Source organism: Dipodomys merriami, unplaced genomic scaffold (genome assembly GCF_024711535.1).
Source record: "Dipodomys merriami isolate MVZ:Mamm:240054 unplaced genomic scaffold, mDipMer1.0.p SCAF_239, whole genome shotgun sequence".
NCBI lineage: Eukaryota > Metazoa > Chordata > Mammalia > Rodentia > Heteromyidae > Dipodomys > Dipodomys merriami.
The window spans coordinates 1,552,957-1,576,250 of record NW_027203815.1 but is presented as its reverse complement, the minus strand read 5'-3'; the positions used below and the strand labels follow the sequence as shown (position 1 = coordinate 1,576,250).

At 38.4% G+C, this 23,294-nt stretch overlaps 1 pseudogene; it reads right to left on the bottom strand.

Annotated features, from left to right (window-relative positions):
- Positions 1 to 1,506: 1,506 nt before the first annotated feature.
- LOC138835467 (U6 spliceosomal RNA) lies at positions 1,507 to 1,600 on the bottom strand (annotated as a pseudogene).
- Positions 1,601 to 23,294: the final 21,694 nt, after the last annotated feature.

Below are 23,294 nucleotides of genomic sequence, written 5' to 3'. Positions count from 1 at the left end.
TGAGATAACAGGGAAATTACACTATATCTAGCTTTGTTTGTTTTCGTAGTTTCTCACGAATTTATATTTTTTAGAACTGGCCTTGATATCAGTCTTCTAAATCTCTGCCTTCTAATTAGCAAAGTACATTTCATCTCAAGCTTGGACCCACACTATATTTCAGTTTAACCATTCAATATTGACTTCAGTTCAACCAACGTGAACTATTGGGGAAATATATGGACACCTCATTCCCACTGGTAGGCAATTCTCATGAAGATGAGGAACAAGATAAATAAGTGAGGAATGGTATCAGTTGCAAAAAAAATGGAATAGGATCCAAACAATTACTTCTTTGGGCTGCCGAAAATAATCGGCTTACAACAGTTCCAAGACTACTTTTCAAAAAGGCCACTCATGTGAATACTACGGATGAAGATGAGTATACCCCTCTTCATCGGGAAGCCTACTGTGGACACTTAGACATTATCCACGAGTTGGTGGCTCAAGAGGCAGATATTCATGCAATAACTGTGGATGGCTCGACACCCCTGCACAGTGATTATACATGGAATAATACCAGAGTGTCTTCTTTCTTACTGCATCAATGTGCAGATACCAATGCCCAAACTTAAGGCCTTTTGACCTCTTGCATCTTGCTGCTGGGAATAGAGATAGCAAAGATATGCTGGATCTCCTTCTGTTGAACCTTTATCTCAAACCAGGTCTAAAAAACAACTAGGAAGAAACTTTATTTGATAATGTCAAAAGGATAAGTATGTATCACTACCTCTTTGAAGTTGTGGAAGGCTGTACTAATTTTTCCTAAGTCATAATGTTTCTGTTAAGCTTCTCAAGTTTAAAAGTGCCAGTCCATTCGTTGGTCCGTTCAAAATATTTTCACAGTACAAAGTACCAGCAATATCTTACTGTAAAAATTCATGTATTCCATTGTATTCTTCCAAGTCAATTGCCTGACTTTGATGTCAAAATGTATTCAAGAGGTTTTGTATACATCTATAATAATTTCTGCAGAGTTTGTGAATTTTTTAATCAGAAATTATTTTAACTTATCTGTTGAAATGAGTAGTACCGAAACTAAAGATATTTCTAGTGCTTGTCTGAGAAAAGTATATTTTAAAATATTTTATATTCTGTTCTTTGTACAATTTCCATAATCTATTTCATTCTCTCCTAGATATAATACATTGAATTCTACATCGTTTTATAATATATAGGTTCATTAATAAATGTGTCCTTTAAGATGGCATTCCATATAGAAACAGTTTAAGATTCCTTTTTTTCCTAGGTACTTATACTATTTTATTTCTTTGGGATAAAATGACAATGTTATCTAATTTAAAAAGTTTTGTAAAGTTTATGCTATTTAAAGGCCTTTCTAAGGTGAAAACTTAATATACTGATGTCAAACTTACTTTCAATTCTATGAATTACATATATTGTTACACTCGTATTTTTGTAATCAACTTTTTAATAACTTTTTTCATTTCTTGCATCTAAAGAATGAAATAATTGGACTACTTCACAAATTTTCATATCATCCTGTATTTCATATCATCTCTGTGTTGTTGTAATTTTGGTATACGTGCTGCTGAAGCACGTATATTAATGATGAAATCTTTATATAGGTATATATCTTTGGATGCCTATTTGTAACAAGGAAACTTATTGTTCCTTACAATGCTATTGATCTTCTTTTCCTAAAATTCTATATATAGTGGAAAAAAATTTATATTGTTTGGTCTATTGCTCACATGTGCAATTTTTTGTCAATGGATATTTTTTTTCATTTTAAATTTGATCATACTTTGAAGCATTTATAGCCAGGTCCAAAGATGATGGCTTTTTCAAATACTTATTTATCCAACTGAGTTAGCTTTGTGGAGCTAATGGATTCAAAGTAAGCCTTGCTTAAGAGCGACTTATAAAATTCTGCAGCATAAAATTTCCCAAATGAGGTCTTACTGGCACAAATGTCTACCTGACCATTTACTCTTCTTCCATGTAGCAACAGATCAACTAGAATATCTTACCCTGACAGCATAGATTGTCTTACTGAAACAAAACTATTATTAGTTACAAGGGATGATAGAGAGATGAACAATTCAGACAGAACTGTTCAGGATAGAAGGTATTTTATTAAAATACAATTATTTAATATACCTACCATTTCAAAAGTAGCTAAAGCCAAGAAGGTGAAAAAATTGTTCATATGCATGATTACCTAATGTCCTGGCCTGTCAACCATCCAACCAGGCAGGAACTTACACTACTGCCTTTCTATCACCAAAATATCCCCATAGCTCCAGGAGAAGTCCATATGTTTCTCCTCATTATTAGGCCTTAAATTGGTAATGTTTTAATCAGAGTGTTCCCTGGTGTGTCCAGGTTGTAAATCTGCAAATAGTAAAGCTTTAGTTCTAACTCTACTAAACACTGAGGTAGAGATAATGGAATAATACTTTAAAACAGAGTTGCCATTTATACTTTAACCACAACAGAACAATGCAAAACATGTGCCCTTTCTATTATATTATATATAGTTTTATATTTTATATTTATATGTGCTGATTTTATATTTCACACAGTGAATCTTACTAGAAATAATTGATAATTTGACAAAAAATTATATTTATTTATTCCAATAAATAGATTGGAATATAATTAGGTTTACAATATAAAAAGTATCAATGCATTGTCTTTCATACAAACTTGTGATACCTTCAAAGTGCTCTTGGTCTTCTGAATTCACATGGTAAAAAAACAATTTTGTTTTCCTATAATCTATAAAATATTTTACTCTGATGCTCTGTTTATTATTTTAACTCGCTGGTCCTAAACAGTTTTTCTTCATATTTCTGAAGCATTCCTACTGATTATACCCAAATTTTGCTTATATGACATCTACAAGATCTTTTTTCTGCAGGACCCACAATTCCTATGCTCCCAGGTCCGAGTTACCTGCATCATCAAATAACAGAGGCAAGACTTCTCACCTAGGCCCATGCAACATGCCAACAGAAAGTAATTGAAGACCAATCTCAATTTCTCATTTCCTATATTTCAGGGCCCGAATTCTTTGAGAAACAGGAATTTTCAGTAAGCAATTGTGAAATGCAATGCAACTTAAAATAAAAGATGATATCACAAAATCTGAGAGAATGTACTGTAGTTCAAACTTTCAATTTACAGATGACCAGTCCATATGATTGAATGAGATAAAACATGTCACAAGATTATTTTTATACCACTCTCCTAATGATTACTGAACGATTTCAGTCCAGCATAAGTAGGCCAAAAAAGTAGATCCTGGAAGGATAGATCCACAATTGGTCTACCAAAACCAGGAAAACTTGACTTAGAGGTCAAATATAATTCAGAAAAACATTAATTGAGAAGAACATTAGTACTTCAAAACAGGGGTACTTCTGTAAAACTTGGTTCGGTAGTATAAAAATGTCGTCATTCTCAAAACAATAATAACCTACATTTAATCTTCTGAAAGTATATTCTTTTTCAAATATACTTTTAAAAATCACAATCACCTAAATAATATTTGACAAGCAGATTATACTTAGTGGCATTACAAGTTTTTCAAGTGTAGTGAGCAAGTTACAATAGAGTTGATTTATTTACCCAGCACCAATGCCAAACAGGTTCAACTATTCATTAAAGTATAGAAATTGTTCCGCCCACCATTTCTGTGTTAGTAGGTGCCTTCCAGAAATGTGTTAAATAGATCAGCCTCCTATATTTCAAACCCAAATGTTAGCTAATAAAGTAAATTTCATCACTTAAATAAAGTACATTTCAAAAAGTCACAAAGAGTTGCCTCATCATATGTTGTTTTATTTTTTTCCCTATCTGTTTAACTTAGTGAGAAATATGACTTTAAGTCTTGAATATGGGTATTCATCAGAGATGTGACAAACATAAAATCTGTCTTCTATTTCTATCATATTCCTTGATAGTAGTAAATCTTAGTTTTCTTCATTTTCCAAAACTTATATGTAGTAGATAATATTATCCCATGTAAAACAAAATAATCACAAACCATTGTACAAAGCCATTTATAAAAATTGGTAATTAGGAATACATTCTAAGCCATTTTAAAACTTTTTTGACTAAAGATTAATCTTCCAAATGGATGAGAATAAAACCATGTCTAGGTCCTTCACGTCTACAGTTTGCAAATTATTATTGCAGATGAATGAATTATGGAAATATAAGCTGACATCAGTTCAAACATATGCAGGATTGAAACTCCATGGAATGTGTATAAAACTTTCAAAGTATTAACGGTTTAACAGAATGACTACCAGGAAATTGAAACCAAAGTAGAATAATAGTAAAGATGTAGAATGAATGAAAAATGGAACAAGTGGCAAGTACAGTTAGAATACTTAATGTACACATGTGATAAAGGAAGTGGTAAATCTGAAATAAATCTTGAAGAAGGGGTTTGTTGAGAATGATAGAAAAAGTGACTCTGATCCAGGAGCATTGGACAATTAGATGAACATATTTAATTGTAACACACTTGCACAACCTTTTGAAATTCAGTTAAAAAACACAACAAAAAACAAAAACACACAAAAATCACAACCAAAGAGAAATCTCTAGAGAGTATGAATATGAACTCTCAAAATTTTAAGGAGTTAATGAAGGACAGTCTTGGGGAAAGCAAACAATGCTTTTCAAAGAGGGCAGTTCGGGGTAGGGGGGAATTTTGAATAGATTTAAATAGATTGTCTAAGGTTAGAAATCACCTACATCTGCTGCAAATATTATCTTTCTTCTGTCAGTTCTCTTTGTCTGAAATGGGTACTGCAGTCCTGACCCACACTTGATAGCTTCTGAAGATAGAATGGAAGAAACAAGATCAAGAACCTAATAGGTTCTGTCCACTGGAGAGAAAACAATCCTCTATGTTTTCTCTCATTTCTCTTCACTACTCTTTTTTCATACTTTTAAGTCAACTGATTTTGAATTTTATTTTTCCTTCTTTGTTCTGGCAAAGTAATTGGTCAAATTAGTTCACTAAATATTATTTGCCTTTTTTTTTTCTATCATGCTGTTTACTTGTCCGAGTCCATTAAACTTCACCCTAGCATTTGGTTGCCATGACAACCCTACATCTATGTTAATGAGGACAAATTCTAATGTAAAACTTTGTCTCCAAAAAATAAGTCCCAGAAGCTGTGATCACAAATATTTGGCTATACTTTTTTTTTTACCTTGAAAGTCTTCTTGTGTCTAAAGTGCCCACAAAAATAAGTACTCCACCACTTTTTGGTTCAATCACTTCTAACCTCAAAGATATATTTTGATAACAAGATGCTTAGAGGAAATCAAAGAATACTCCACTTTTATCTTCTCTCTTAAGACTCTCCTTAGATACCTTATCAGTTTCAGTGAAGTTATTCTTTGAAAAATTATTTCAATAGATTATTCTTCTCTTGGTCTTGCATTTGTTCAGCAAGATGTATGGGAAAGAAGAGTTAAATCATCCATTCCTTGGATGACAGTGTCTGTTACAAAGGACAATGCTTCTATGTCTAATTCTATGTCCTCCTCTTATCTCTTGCCTGATTTCCAATTAATCACAGCTTCTTGGCTTCAAGTCCAGTGAAGCTGAAGGACTATAAGGTCTCCCCCCCACCCCACCCCACTATATCTGCATGGTTTCTCTTTTAAAACTCTTTTAAGTTGCCTCATTTGGACGCAGAATTTATTTTCATGTCTTCATTCAATCTGTTCTGCATTATAGTCAGCCAAATAGGCTCTATAAAATCACTTTACCTATCAAAAATTTTAAGACAACATACATAAATGTTTAGGCCTCCCTCCAGTGCTGAAGCCAATATGCTTAGCTAGGGCTTCTAAGAACACTGTCTTTTTACCCTTTCAATTTTCTCAATTCTTTTCTAATCCCAAAACTTTTTGGCTTATATAATAAGAGAAATCTTTACTATCTCATGTTAATAAGGATATTATTTTTTGTGAGCTACTTAGAAATGTGTAATCATTGGAGTATCCAATCATATTTTTTTTCTGTGTTTCAGTGCTTCACGTACAAAGACATTGTAGAAAGTGTTACAAACAGAAAAGTGTGAACCCAATACCTTTTTCAATTGTGGAGGGCACTTTCGCCCTAAATATTTTGACCAAAATTATCTTTTTCAAATAATTATTTTGGTAGTTAAAGGTCAATTCACAAATGTAGATATCTTAATTTTTTAAGAACTTTGAATTTCACACAATGAGAGTATATTTCCTGGGTAAGGTCAATTCTCAAAGGAACCTACAGGATTTACAGCAAGGTTTCTTAAGTTTGTTTCTTTAGTGTGAAAATGAACTATCTTCACCCACATTGCTCCCTCTTAACTAAGTCTCCATAGATTTCTTTGCATGAAAGCCTATTTACCCAGGCAATTTTCTTAATAAGCTAAGTTGTTAAAAAGTTTGAACAATCAAAATATAGCTGTCATAATTTTCAAACTCTTTTGAAATTCCTTTAACAGAATCACATATTCACTAATTCTAATTAAACCTTTACCCTCAAAAACAGTTGACATGATGTTTTCATGATATAGTGTCCTTACAACTATTTTTTTCCAGTGGGTTTATGTGTATATATGACCATAAAAGCTGGTGCTGAGCAAAATGAACTTCAAGATATGGAACAGAGATTTTTTTGTAGTTATTGTTTGTAATATACTATGTGATTTCTATTTTCTTTGTGTTTTTTCCCTTATGGTTTTCCCCTGCTGTATTCAATTTTGGTGCCCTGTGTATTGTGTATACATTTACCTTAATTAGGGAAGGGAAGATGAACAACAAAATGGTGAGACAAAGGACAAAAGGAAAACCAATGCAATAGAAATACTCACATGCAATATGTTGGAAATGTACATTACAACTTGTGAGGAGTACTGAGGCGAAGGAAAACTGTGAGAAAAATGAAGGAGGCGCTAAAAAGTTTGAAAAGTTATGTATTCACTACCTTACAATTACTGTAACCCCATTGTACATCAATTTGATAATAAATTTTAAAATAAGCTGCATAAAATATAATTTCACTCTATTTTTACAGTAAATATTATCCTTTATTTTATGTTGTAATTTATTAAAAATCAATACTATTTGGCATCTAATTTGAAACAATTACTCCTTTTTTATCAGAGGGTCATCATCTTGAATGTTATCCAACTAGACAATATTTTCACAATAAACTTGCCAATATTTTGAAAAAAGAATAAATTTAGTACTTTCTCACACTAAAACCAAAAACAGTTTAACTCTATGGAAACCAATAACTTTTAAAAGTAAATAAGTTGTTAAGAGCACAGAATATATGTGTTCTTCAAAATTCCTATGACTAATAACTACTCATTTTCAATTTCTGAACATTCCATACCTGAGAGATTCAAAACAGTACCTGTTTGCAATTCTGCAATAGATGCAATTTCCAATGGAGTGTTACAGATTGAGAAGTCAACAGAAAAATAGCCACATTCTGGTAGAGGATAAAATTATGAAACATCTGTAATTAATTCTTCAACAGTAAGCAAATATTTATCAAAGTAAGCTATTATTTCTATGACCATCAATCCCAAGATTTATGCCATAAAGTCATCCTAGTACAATACTTTCCAACTCGTAAAGAGCACCTTAAAATTCCCTTAATTTACTTAATGAATAGTTTATATCTATTGTGAAAAAAATACTCCACCTCTGCTAATGTGATGCCCTCCTTGTTCTGGAAAGAACACCACAATAAAATGGGTTGCATAAATTTCCCCCAGTGAAATTCTTGAGATCAGAACACTTGAAAATGTTATTTATATTTATACTTTTTGTAAACTATCACAGATATTCAGAATGCTAAGTTTGGAAGATTATGGTTCAAATCTCCAATAAACTTCTCAGAAAAAGCCAGACACAAGTAGCACTGAGATTGGAGTGTTAGCACACGAGCCTTGAGCATAAAGAGGCTCAGAGACAGCTTCCAGACCCAGAGTGCAAACCCTAGGACAAACCAATAAAAGAAAAACAAAACCCAATATAACATTTTTCTCATTGTATACAGAGGCACGTAATTTAGGAAATGGCTTCCTGTGTAACATATAGGTAGAAGAAAGAAGATGTCACACAATTATTTTTTTCATACAATGTTATACAATACAATCAAAAATTGCTCTTTTGCTAAATTTATAAATTAATATCCATTTGTTGGCAACTCTGTCTAGATTATTCACATTATCATTTTATCCATGAACTATTGGAATTATCTATCAACTAAGAGCTAATTATAATTCTCTTGAAAGAATATTCTAGGAAAATGGAATGCCAGAATCATTTGTGAATTTTTCAATTAAACCCTCTACTTAAAAAGAATTTTGTATTATCCTATAAAATATGAAATTACAAACAAAACCAAAATATTTATGTTAACTCTAAATTCTAATTTAGCAAAATCTACAAATTCCTGCATTAGGTAAACTTTGTTATTTCTCTAGGCTTAAGCTTTTTTAATCCATCATTTCTTTCGAAACCTACAGAATGATGCTTACTTACTTTTTCAAATTTTGGGTGGGAATCATGAGCCATTTTGCATTTAGGAATGATCTGTAATGAAGAGAGCATTTAAAACACAACTGAAGATTATATAGGAGTTGCATTTCAATAGGAAACTTGACTTCTCATAACATAATGACAAAATTAGCCCAGACTTGCAATTGTGTATTCCTTTCTTGTTTGATTTTTTTTATTAAACAAAATTATACTACCTGCTCCAGGGAAGGTATCACTATGTATTTCCACTCTCTAATCTCCTGTCTTAGTCTGCATGCTAGAATTCCAGGCTTGTATCACATTGCCCTGCCATGGTTTCTTGGTTTATGTAATCTAGATACAGACTGGCAATTTTGAACTTCTCCAATGATATTATCCACTAGACTGACTGCTCAGAGTGTTTATGTACTATTTTCGAAGATCTTCTATCATTTGACACAGGATATGAACATTTTCAGATGCACATGATGGGATCTCTTATTCATTTCTCCATGGATCTGATCCTTTAATAATAATTACTTGACTTTCTTACTATCTCTGGTCCCTACCTATGTAATAGTCTCAAACTTTTTTGAAGAAAGTTCACTTGAGGATTTTCTAATATTAAAATTTATCACTTGATTCTTACTCAGGACATATTTTCTATTGTTTTTTAACTTTTCTACATATTCTAAGTTGTTTTATTTGTGTAATTGTGTGTGCACATATAAGTGCTTCTGTGTGTATGTGTATGTTTGTATGTATGTATGCAAAAGCCTCAAGCTCTTATTCATCAATTTTGCTCATGACTGGTATTCCATCACCTGAGCCATTCTTCCAATCTAGCTTTTGGCTGTTAGTGTGGCAAAGACTGTTCTGCTCAGGCTGCATGCCAACTAAACTTCCCAGACTCATTTACATTCTTAGGTTTTATTTCTCCAGAAGTATCAACTTTTAAACTACAAATATTTTTGTGAGTGTAAAGTCAAACTCTAGCCCAGATTTTTAACTCAAGAATTCATATAAAGATAGATGAACATACACATTGCATATGCTGAGTATACACTATTAGAAATGTGATCTTAAGCCAGGTGGTGGAGAGATTTCAGGACTGGGGTTCAAAGTCAGCCCAGGTAGGAAAGTTCCAGAGACCCTTTTCTCCAATTAACTACCAGAAAACTGAAAGTGGTACTATGACTCAAGTGTTAGAGCCGTAACCTTGAGCTGAATAACGGAGGGATAGCGCCCAGGCCTTGAGTTCAAGTGCCAAGACCAATAACAACAAAAAAATATATAAGAAAAGGAAAGAAAAATAAATGTGATCTTAGCCACTAGTTCACTGCTAGTATAATCCCTGCTCTCTCAAGACTCACTTTTTTTCCAGTTAAGTCCATGCTCTTATATCTAACTTGCATTGGAACGACAATTATTCTTCCACTCTACTTTTTACAAATTTGTGTGATTAGCAAGTGTGATTTAGAAAGGGAGTGGCCTCATACTTCATTTTCCACTTAGGAGTAATGGTTTCTCTATATCACTCCCATAAATCTTCATATTGGAATTGGCTTTTTGTTTCAATGTTGTCTTATTTGTAGTCTTCTATACTGTACAAGCTGGAGCTTGGGGGTGCCCTTGAGAGAACTAGAGAACAAGAGGCTCCCACCCAAGGGGAGCACCACTCAAATGACACAGCACCACGTCACCTCTCCCTTTCTCCAAGCCAGATCCTTCCTCTTGGGAACAAACAGCCTTGACTCCACATTCACCAAAACCCTAGGCCAGGATGCTGGATGAAGGAGTCCTGAGACAGGTGGCTTCTCAGAGCCTGGGAGGGGAAACTAGCAGAAGGTCATGGTGCCCCCAGAGGGGTGTCTTACCAGGGGTGGGGCAATGTTGAGGAAATGGATGGGGTCCTAAATGCTACATACATGGATATACTCTTTACTTCTAGCCTACATGTTTCTGGGCTAATTGGCGGATTCTTGGGGAGGAAAAGAAGACCAAATGGACCAAAAGCACCAGCAGATGCTGGCAGAGCTGGGAAAGGTGATGACCCTGTGAAAACTTTTGACAGCTGAGGGGTGTGGGAACAGGCCGGGTGTATGTGTGTGTGTGTGTGTGTGTGTGTGTGTGTGTGTGTGTGTGTGTGTGTGTGTTCCTCCCAGATATTCACCTTCTGCTCTGACCCCCAGCGCCCTTCACCTCCCTCCAGGGATTTTCTGGGACCCTCTTCAGGTGAAAGGGTGACCAAGCATAGAAGACAAGGGCTTACACAGCAAGGGGGGTGGTCTATCTTCTGTATCCAACAACCCCCATGCCCAGAAAAAGAAAAGACGCAACAACACAAGTGTGGAGGTGCTGCTCCCCACCTCTGACTAACGCCACCAAGCTCCCACCAGGGAGAGAAAGGGTGCAGATGCATGGCTCTCTGGCTCCCACCAGGGGCTCTGTGGTGTCCCCTCTTCACCTATCCCTGCATCTGCACTTTTCCTGGGACATTGGACACTAGGGATGTGCCCACTCCTGGGGCATATTAGTGGCAGAGTCCCCGGACTGTGGGGTGTGAAAGAGGTGCAGGTCCGGGACCTGGTTGGGTTGTTGTGGGATGCAGGTGTCACAAGGTGCAAGCCCTCTGGGCAGCCACTCACTTGTGATGCTGGGAGAAGTTGTTGGTGGCTGCTCCAGTTAGGGTGAGCAGTAATGGAGGAGGCATTGCAGACACTCAGGTCCAGGACAGAGGACCAGTGGCTAGGACCAGGTTGAGGCTGCAACCTGCCAGTAGCTTGATACCGCCTGAGGTTTGAAATGCAGTGCCTTGGAGGAAGCAGGGTAGGAGGTGTGAGGCAGGCAGGCACATCAATTTCCTACTCCAAAGTAGCTTCAAGTCTCTTGCTCACCACTCAGCCACCTCTACCTTATTCAACTGCTGGTAGTTGTGTCAACCAGCCTAGGGAATCCTGGTGGTACAAGGCAGCATGGAATGTGGGCGTGGCCACCATTCTTGTATCCCATTGGTCAGAAAGAAACATGAAAGAATGGGGGTGTGGCCAGAATCCTGTGATGCAGGCAGCTTGGGCAGAGTCAAGATGACAGCACCTCCCCCCAGCTCATTTCCCAGGGAACTATACTCAATTCAGTTGGAGACAAGAGGGTGACCTGCTTTAGCCAGATAGCTGCACAGATTCTTGTGTATGTCTGTTTGTTGCCAGTCCCAGACCTTGAACTCAGGATCTGGGATCAGTCCATGAGCTGTTTTTGCTCAAGGTTAGCCCTCCACACTAGATCCACATGGCTCTACTTCTGGCTTTGTTGGCACTGAAGTGGGACTGGGGTTTCAAGGACTTTCCTGCTTAGTGTGAATTTGATCCTCCCATCAAAGCCTTGTAAATATCAAGGAGGACTCTTGAGAGCCACTGATGCTTGCCTCATCATTGGTCTTGCTGATGTTCTTGGACAGAGCAGTGAGTTCCCTATCCTCGGATTTAAGTGGAGGGAGGTGGAGCCCACAGTTCGAATCCTGGTCCTGTCAGCTTCAAATGACAGGAGATCCTAAGAAACTCATTCTTATCCCTATGATTACCAATGGAATGTGATCAATGTCATGACTGAATGAGCAGTTGTTGAATGATTCTATGATAAAATTATACACAATTATATATAGGACACTGATCGATTTTAATTAATACTTTATTAAGCATTTAAACAATCACATTCATTAAATGGAGGCATAATGAAATAACTAAGAATTGCACCTCATATACTATAAAGGTGCCATTTTTTCTGCCAAGACTGGGATTGGAACTCATGGTCTGGGTAACTCTGTTGCACTGTGTGGGAAGGGGAAGCTTGCCTCCTTGAAGTCAAGAAATTCAAGTCTGTTCCTTAGGCCTGAAATTGATCCCCACGACTAGAATACATCCTACTCATGTACAATTTAAATATATAATTTATATTTAAATACATATGTTGACTCCATATTGCGTTCAGTGGAGTTACTCATTTTATTTTTTGTTTTATTTATGTATTTATTTTACTGACTATTATTACACATAGAACATTGATTATATTGATTACATAGAATATATTTCTGCATATGTATTCCACTTCATACCTGACACCCAGGAAATCCACAGAACAGGAAAACATGTGTCACCATCAGTTTCTTTTTCAACAATTCATTTCTTGGGAGTGCTGGCATCTGAACTCATGGCCTACGATGCCAAATTCAGGAATGGGTGAGAGTCAACGCGCCATTGTGGGGCAAATTGAGCTGACAGGCAGTTCCCAGGACCTGACATTGAGCCCCAGGTGTTGACAAAATAAGACCAAATTGACACGCAGATGACAGTATGCTAATAAATATATATCTTTATAGCATGCCAGAGATGTGTATCCATTATTCAGTTTTATAGACTACATTCGTACCAATTCTTGGGTACTTTTTATGCCTCCATGTAATTAATGTTATTGTTTTCATCCTTAAACTATTAATGAAATCAATCTCTGTCTTGAAATCATTGTGTTCCTGTAAGTAATAGTATTCTTTAATGCTTCATAAATATTAAATAAAATCAATCAGCCTCCTGAAATCATTCTAATTTTATAGAAGCATCATTCACAATCAACTCATTCGACCGTGACATTGATAACATTCCATTGTTATTCCTATGGATGGGAACGAGACTCTCAGTATCTCCTGCCATTGGTTGGGTCAGGACAGGGATTCGAAATCAATGTCTACATTGCCACGTGGGCCTATGGCTTCCCCAATAGTCTGCCAGACTTCAGCAATGCAAGGTGAAGTACCCTTTGCAACAGTGTCATTCAGACCCAGCAAAACATAAAAAGTCATCTCACCGCATTTTTTCTGTGCATTTTTTATACTGCATGCCCTGGTGGTTTAGGATCCCAGGAGCAGCTGTGGGTCCAGTGGCTTCACCCCAACCTTGGGTGATCAAAGCAGAGGCAGAGTTGGGACGACCTGAGTTCAAGTGCCATGCTGAGCATAAAACAAAATAAAAATTAAAAAATAAATTAGCTCCCTGACTTGCAATCCGTGCTGTTTATTCTGCCCAGTTTTGGATTTGAATTCAGGGTCTGGGTAAATCTGCAGCACTGTGGATGAAGGGGAAACTTACCGTAATCGAAGATAAGAAAGTCAGGCCTGTTCACTTGGCCCGAATTCCAGCCCCATGCCTTGAAAACATACTATTTATATACATTGTAAAAATAGGATTTATAGTTGCCTATAGATATTCAGTACATACATGTTTGGTGTGGTTGTTCCTTGTATTTTTTATTCATTTATTTACCATTGATTTTATTTACTATGATGATACCCACTCTGTTTATTACATTGATGATATATTATCACATAGCATCTAGATTTGTAGATATGTTCTCCATCATGCCTAACACCCAGGACTCTCAGATAAAAGGAAAATAATTTTCGCACTCAGTTTCTTACTTCATGATCCACTTGTTGGTAGTTCTGGGATCTGTCTCAGGGCCTAGTGGGACCAATTGGTGAAGAGGTAAAGGGGAACAAACCAACCTGTGAGCAACTAAAGAGCTAGGCCATTCCCAGGATCTGACATTGATCCTCAGGGTGCCCCCACGATAGTCATAACTTCATTATTTAAACATAGGATCTATATTTACATACATGTTTGGAGGTGTCTCACATTTGTTATACTTCTTATTTTGTTACAATTCATGGAGATATTGTGTATTTTACTGAGTATGGTGACAGGTACAACTGTGCTGACATGGATGACAACCTGTTCCAATGGTTATAGGTTTGCCTACTCATTCTCCATCCTTGTTGAGACCCAGTACTTTCACAGGAGTGGAAAACATGTGCAACGACTGCCTTCTGATATCAGGATGAATCTTTTGTCATTGCTGGGAATTTAACTCAAGTCTGGGTAGCTCTGTTGCACAATGGGGAAAGGGGAAGCTCACCATCCTTGAAAACTAGAATGTCAGCCCGGGTCTAGGACCTGATTTGAAGTGCAAGCACTGGACAAAATAATAAGCCCTTGTTTTTTAATAGGATCTCTCTTTACTACAGGTGTCTTATGTATCTTGCATTCAGTGTAGATATTCCTTTTTATTTTTTATTTATTCATGAATATATTGTGTATAGTATTGAGTATGGTGACAGATATAACTATGCTGACATGGATGACAACCTATTCCTATGGCTATAGAGTTGCCTATATAGCATTCTCCATCCTCTCTTATACCAGGTCTTTCACAGGAGAGGAAAACAGGTAGATCAATTGGCTACTCACATCAAGATGTAACTTTTGGCTGTTCTAGGATTTGAACTCAAGGCCTAGCAGACCCAATTATTGAAAGGGTCATGATGAGCAAACCAGCCTGTGAGCCACTAAGGAGCTAGGTCATTCCCTGGACCTGAGATCGAGCCCTGGTGGGGGGCAATATAGTCATAAATTCATAATTAAACCAAGGATCTATATTTCCATACATGGTTGGGCAGCATCTTGCATTTGGTGTAGTCATTCTCTTTATATTGTGTCTTTTTCATTGATGTACTGTGTATTTTCTTGAGTATAAGATGACAGATATAACTGTGGTGAAATGGATGAAAACCTCTTCCCATGAGTATAGAATTGCCAATACATTCTCCATTCTAGCTGAGACCCAGAACATGCACACCACAGGAAAACAGGTGCAATGACTGGCTTCTCACATCAGGCAGTGCTGGGATTCAAACTCGGGGCCTAGGACGCCCAATTGCCCAATGGGTCCATGTGATCACACCAGCCTGTGAGCCACTAAGGAGCTGAGCTGTTCCCAGGAATGGAGAAAGAGCCCTAAAGAGGCTACAATAGTCCTCAATGCATCATTGAAACATGAGATGTATATTCACATCTGTGTTTGGACTCCATCGTGCATTTAGTGTAGTTAGTCTCTATTTTGTATGCTATTCATGGATGCTTTGTGTATTTTCTGGAGTATATGATGACAGATATAACTAGGTTGACATGGATAACAACCTATTCCCATGGCCACAGGGTGGCCCATGCATTCTCCATCCTAGCTGAGACCCAGGACTTACACAGGATAGGAAAACAGGTGCAATGATTGGCTTCTGACATCAGGATGAATCTTTTGGCAGGCGTGGATTGAACTCGGGGCCTAGAAAGCCCAATTGGCGAATGGGTCTACATGAGCACACCATCCTGTGAGCCACAAAGGAGCTAGGCCATTCCCAGGACCTGAGATCGATTACCCAGGGGAGGAAGGAGGGAGGAGCACAATAGTCATCCATTCATAAACTGAAGATATTATGCAAATAAGTACATATTTGTACAGAGTAGGAGAGAAGGCAATCTGTGATGGAATCCAATCTATCAAGTGACTACTGATTCTTGGATGTTTCCTGATGCCTCCATTTCATGACTGTGATGATTATTGTCACACTTCATCAACTCTTCATTACAAATAATTGATACCCCAAGATTCTTGCCTATCATTTCCTACTCCCATCATGCACGAACTACTCATTCAAGGATGACATGAATTGCATTCCATGACACTTCCTGGGTCCAGAAATGAGTATCTCAGGATCTCCTGCCATTCCCTCCTCCTAGGGGGACTGAATTCAAGCCTCAGTCTTGGAAAATGTACTTCTTATATACATTTTAAAGATAAAATTTCCATACAGATGTTCAGTCCATATCATGTTTGGTGTGGTTATTTATTTTATTTCTTGTTTTATTCATTAATTTACCATTTATTTTATTGACTCTGATGACACCTATACCAGTTATTATATTGTTTAAATCCTATCACGTAGCATCTAGATTTGTAGATGTGTTCTCCATCATGCCTGGCAGTGCTAAGATCTGAACTCAGGGTCTAGCAGGTCCAATTCATGAGTGGGTGAGTGTGAGCATGGCATTCTAGCCAATGATACTGTCAGGTGGTTCCTAGCCTCTGAGTTCGAGCCCCAGGTTTGGCCCAAACAGCAATAAATAGATAGGCAGACGGTGGTATACAAATAAATAAACATTGGTAAAGAGTGCCAGAGCCTACTATTTATGACTGAATGACACCTACTACGTTCCTACCAATTCTTATGTATTTATTATACTACCATTAAAGGAATATTATTCTTTTCATATTTAATAAACTATTAATTAAGATCAATCAGCATTTTAGGATTATCGCATCCAATTTTAGACTCGACCGATGCATGAACTACTCTTTCAATTGGTATTTGTATGCATAGGAACAAGTCCCTTGAGATCTCCTGCTATTGGTAGGTGGCAGGACTGGGTTTCAACCAGGGGCCTATGTTGACAGGTTGATCTATGGCTTCCCTGATAGCCCCCCAGCTTTCAGCAATGGCAGGTCAGGTCCACATTGAAACCATGTCATTAAGACCCAGAATAATCACCTAGCAAAGAAAAAAATCGTAAAACCCTCCAGCCCTTTGCAGCTCGCCACTACTTGTGCTTTCCAGCTTTTTTTTTCTTCCTGCAAGCGCTCTGGGCCTAGGATCCCCTGATCGAATATGGGTCCGGATGCTGCACCCCAGCCTATGGCGATCAAAGCTGAGACAGAGTTATCACGACGTGAATTCTAGCCCAATAGTTGGCCAAAAAAAGAACAAATAAAATATTAATTAATTATTTAATTAAATTAAAACAATAAAGCTCACTTGTTTGGAATTTCTGTCAGTTTTTTTTCCTACCCTGGGATTTGATCTCAGGGTCTTGGCAAATCTGTAGCAATGTGTGGGAAGTGCAGCGTTGTCACTACTTGAATTGAAACCCTATTCCAAGCCAAAAATAAAAAATTAAGTCACTTTCCTGGGCAGGGGGAGTAGTTGTGGAGATGGGAAAGAAGGTATGGTAGGGGAAAAACAATGGAGGCAACAATGCTTAATAGGAAATCTACTCATTACCTTGTTCATGTAATGGTAACCCCTCTGTATAACACTTTTACAATAAAATTGTACAAAAAAAAGAAACGATGTAGTTCTCAGAGAAGCACTTTAGGGGTAAAGGAAGGATGTCTGAATAGCTGTACAAAATTTTCCACTGCATTTTTGTTTAACATTCAATATGAAATTGAATAAACATAAATGCTTCCTTAAAAATTAAATCTCTGTTTTGGAACTGGGGCAAGTGTTTCTGCCATTGCTCGGATTTGATCTCACTGTCCAGGTAACTCTATTGCACCATGGGTGAAGGTGAAACTCACTTTCCTTGAGGAAAATAAATTCAGGCTAGAGTTCCCAGGGCCAGAATTAAGGACCTGCAATGGAAAAAATATTTTTTCTCTACATGTGTAATATGTGATATATACTTACATATGTATGTTTATTACATATTGTGATTACTATTGATTTTGTATTTTATTTTTATTTGATTAATTAATTTATTGTTTTATTATTATACACAAAATATTTAGTACATTTTGAACATACATTATAAAATTATACAAAATAATTTAGGACATTAACTCATTTCTCATTAATACTTTATTAAGTATTGAAACATGATACATAATTAATTGGAGGCATTTGTCACAGTCTTCACATGTTTAAAATTTCACCCACGTATGAGCTGGGTCTTACCTTTGGACACCTTACTATAGTGATTTCTTTAGATGATTTATAGTCAGAAGCATTTTTTTGAGGATAGTCAAGTTGAGGGATAAAATTGTAAGGGTGGGGCTAGAAATGTGGCTTAGTGGTAAAGAGCTCGCTCAGCATCCATGAATGCCAGGTTTTGAATCCTCATTTCCACATACTCAGAAAAAGCCAGAAGCTGTGGAGTGGCTCAAGTGGTAGATCCCTAGCCTTGAGAAAAAGAAGCCCTAAGACTGTCAAATACATTAGGCCAGATGCCAATGGCTAACACCTTGAACCCTAGCTTCTCGGGAGGCTGAGATCTGAAGACCACCGTTCAAAGTCAACCTAGACAAGGAAAGCCTGTTAGACTCTAATCTCCAATGAACCACCAAAAAACCCACGTGGTGCTATGGATCAAGTTGTACAGTGTTCGCCTTGCTCAGGGACAGTGCCTAGGCTTGATTCAGGACAGACCACTGGAAAAAAATTAGGGTTAATCAAAGTACTTTTCTATTTGCTAATTAGGAGACCATTCTCTGGAAAATGAACGCTGATGTAAACCAGAATTGTCGTCAGAGCTCAGGGTTCAAGTGTAGCAGATCCATATGCCCAGCCTCTCAGACCCGAGCATTATAACCTTGTGTCCTACAGTGTTCTGAAAGGTCCAATGTTGAAAGACTTAATTTGCTCCCCAAGCCATTTGTGATAAGCAGTTGACTTGTCGATGTAAGTAAGCTTCTGAACCTAGCAGAACAGCAGTGGCTCACACCCATCAACTTACTCAGGAGGCTGAGATCTGAGAATCACAGGGTAAAGCCAGCAATGGCAGGAAAGTCTATGACACTCTGACTTCCACTTCTGAAAGCTCAGATGTTCAAGAGCTTCCTGTGTTTCTCTTGGTGATGAGAAGTTACTTGCACTCTAAATGTTCTCAGAATTCTTGAGCTCTTATAGAAGCAGGAAAGAAACATTTTGACCCATCCTGGGTTCAAATGAAGTTCTCAGAATCCAAGCCTAGTCCTGTTAGCAGGAAGAACTCCAGTGTAACACTGTATATTTAAAGGACAGAAAAGAGTTTCAAAAGCCATACTAGGTGAAGAGACCGAGGCCTGCAGGATTCGGAGGCAGAATGTAGATACACAACAGGGAAGTGAGCTGAAAAACCACTTCATGAATTCCAGGCACAGCCAGCAAAGGGGGGAACCCTGAAACATTTGTTAGTTACATCAGGGTCAGGCATTTCTCAGCCTCTTCAAACAATGACTAATTAACCTTCCTCCCTCAGGTGAAGGGAGCCTCAGGCTATCTTTAGGTTAACAATAGAGAGCCAGAGAGGGGAGGAACAGAGAAGAAAAACCCTGGTCTCTGGTCTTAAGCATGGGGATTTGACTCTCCATCTGTCAGATTTAAAGACCATTCTTCTACCTCTGCCAGTCCATTCTCCTTCCTTCAATCTGCGCGTCATTAATACAAATTCCCACTCCAAGGAGAGGCAGGGCCCTTTCTCTTCTGTCTCCAAGCACCTGAGTTAGAACCTGGCTCTGCCCTCTTGGCTCTCAGAACTTCGGCTACCTGAGAAGTGGGACAGAGACAGTCTTCCTGATCTGTGGTTGTGTGAAGGCAATGTGGTGGCCTAGCACCCTGTAGAAGTCCTCATCATTGGGAAGTGTTCCCTTCTTTCCTCCTGATGTCCAAGATCTACCCATCCACCTACCTATCTACCTTCCTTCCTACCTACTTACGTAGCTAACTATCTTTTATCAGTTTTTGGGATGAACTCAAGGCCTGGGCTCTGTCTCTAGCTCTCTGCTACTTGAGCCGCAGCACAAATTCTGGCTTTTTTCTGTGTAATGCTACTTAGGAATTGAACCCAGGACTTCTTGCATGCTAGGCAAGCACTCTCTCACTAATCCACATTCCCAGCACCCACATCCTTTTATTAATGGTAGTTTTTACATAATTATGCTACCATTTTATGTCCCTAAGTTTAATTTTCTGAATGCTGGTTATTTCTATGAACTCTGACTTTTTCTTCCTCTGCCTGATTTGTGACAGTTCCTGCCTTGGCCTCATAATAAAATGCAAATAAAGGCTGCTGAGAGCTTAAGTGTGCATCATATAAAGACACAGGCCTGGAATCCTGGAAGAGAAAAGCCATGTACCTGAAATGAAGAGAATGATGCAGTATGTGCAACGAGTATATCTGAAAAATAAATCAGTAAATACAATCAGAAGCATTGAATATGCTCTGTTTGCACTCAGGGTGGTAAAATACACATATAAATGAGTAGGGCACGGATACATAACTTGGTCTTCTCTTTTTGAAATTTTTTTGTTGCCATCCCAGGGCTTAAACTCAAATCCCTATGCATTCCTCGGTGTTTTGCTCAAGGGTGTGGCTCTACCACCCCCCACAGCTCCACTTCAAGCCATCTGGTCATTAATTGGGCATAAGCCTCTTCTGAACTTTCTTGCCTTGACTGGCCTGATTTTCCTGCTTGGCTTTCTTTCTCAAAGCTGGAGTTTTACCCTCTGGACCACTGCTCCATGTCTGGTTTTCTGTTGGTTTTTGGAGATAAGAATCTCGAAGACTTTCCTGCTTGGGCTGGCTTTGAACGGCGATCTCCTGAGAAGGCTTCAAGCTGTTTTCCTCAAGGATTCTCCAAGGAGCTGCTCCACACAAACACTTGGTCTAAATCTCGAGAGGTACTAGTGAAAAACAGAAACATGAAGATGCTTCTAGTATGTTCTAGATACTTAAGATTGGAGACACAAAACACTCATAATTATTAGGTCATTTTATAGGCAAAAGGAGCAATGCAGAGAGTATGAGGATCGCTCCAGCTTTTGGTCCTCTCATCCTGAAGCAATAAATTCACTGCAACTCAATGCTAAGTGACACAGCTGGCATGTCCTGTGGACATTTGCTCCCAAATCCTGGGACACTCATTTCTCAATTTTGGCTTCAAACCTGTGACCAGAGGAGAAGATAAGGAGAGAAAATCTTTTTTTGAGAAAGCAGCTACAAAGAACATTGGGGTAATTTACTTATAAATTCAAACCATTGGAATGACCCTGTTAAGAAGTTGCATTGTCCAGATTAAAAAAATAAAGAAGAAAATAAAGGCAAGTGCCAGTGGTTGCTGACTGTAATACCAGCTCCTGAGGAGCCTGAGATGTAGAGAATCTTAGTTTGAATCCAGCCAGTGTAGGAATGTCCATGACATTGTTATTTCTAATAGATCACAGAAAAACCCAGAAGTGAGGCAGTGACTCAAGGTTTATGCACTACCCTTGAGAAAAAGGAGCTCAGGGAGTACGCGTAGGCTCACAGTTCAACCCCAGGACCTACCCGCCCCCCGCAAAAGAGCCTGTACCTCCATGTCTTTGTGTATGTATGGATGTATTCCTATAGGTAAAGCTCCAGAGTAGCAATGATGAGTGGCGCCAATCTAGGAAATTTGTTTTCCATACAATGATTTCATAACACAGAGAGTGCTTTCAAGACAGTACATGTTCTGGGGCTCCCCTTACTGTTCCCAGTGTAACCTGAGGGTTTCTCTGCATCCCAGGCCTGCTGGAAGAACCTTTTCTCATTGTATGAACAGGCAGACAAAAGGCCTCCCTCCTGTACAACTTTGTAACAAACAAGTCCATTTGGACCAATTAGTGAGGATTAGTGTGGGCAGGCTCTGAAGGCTAAGAGAAAAATGCCTCTTTGTACTCCAAGTGATCTCTCTCCCCAGTGCTCTGTTTTCACAGGAAGCCTTCATTTGTGCAACTTCCTGTGTCAGGCCAAGTTCCCTGAACTTACCAGTGTTCAGATAAAGTGATCAATATAATTCAGAAGTCCTGGCAGAAAACTAGGGCACTGATTCCAATGAAATATTTCATTGTGTGCAATAATGCGCTTGTGATACCTCTCCCAGGTTTCTGGAAGCTTGGGAAATCCAAGCACATGTCTGATATCACAATGCTTCCTGTCATATGGGTCTGGTGAAGCTCATCAGATTTTTGAAAAGTTTCACTTGTCCTAGTTGGGCCCTGGGTAGTAGGTTTTGGTGTTGAACACAGAGCCTGGGTGCTGACCATGAGCTCAGAGCAGAATCCAAGAGCTTTACCATTTTGTGCCACAGCTTCACTTCTGATCTGTGTGTGTGTGCGCGGGTGTGTGCACATGCACGCACGTGCACATTTGTGCATACACCAGTCCTGGAGCTTCAACTCAGGACCTGAGCACTGTACCTAGTTTCTCTTATACAAGGATAGCCCTCTGCCACTTGATCCTCAGAGCCACTTCAGGCTTTTTTCTAGTGATGTGGTCCTGAGAAATCAAGCCCAGGGTTTCATATATGTAAAACATTATACCTCTAAGGCACATTTCCCGCCCACTACTGCAGGTTTGTTAGTTTGTTTCTGTCTTTATTGTTGTTGTTGTCAGTTGTAGGAGTTAGTGTCTGGGCCTGGTGCTGTCCCTGAGCTCTTCAGCTCAAGTTTTGTGCTCTACCACTTGAGCCACAGAGCTACTTCAGGTTTTCTGGTGGTTCATTGGTGCTATGTGTCTTAAGGACTTTCCTGCCTAGGTTAGCATTGAACCATGATCCTCAGATCTCATCCTCCTGAGTAACTAGGATGACAGGTATGAGTCACAAGCATCCAGCTTCCACTTCAGATGTCTTAGTGGTGAATTGGTGATAATACTCTCATGGAACCTTTTGTGTCTGGGATAGTTGGGAACACAGATCCTCAGATCTCAGCTTCCTATAAGGCAGGGTGACAGACTTCAGCTATCCAATCCTAGGCCGTGGCACTCTGCTGCAAGGGGGTCCATGGATACACGTGGTGGAGTCTTCGTCATGAGCCCAGAGGTATGGGTCGGCGCCTAGGCCCTGAGTTCAAGATTCATGACTGAGAAAAATAGAAACAAAACAATTGTCCGCAAGAGACAACTCACTAATCTTCAGTAATACATAATTTTGTTTTTGCCATGGGGACATATCTGAGCCTCAATATTCTTATCTGCATAATCATCTGAGTTGTGGAGCTCTTCGAGGACCAGATGAAAGAATGCACCTTATGAAGGACACAGTACATGTTACTCTTTGCAGAACTCAGCTGAGAGCAC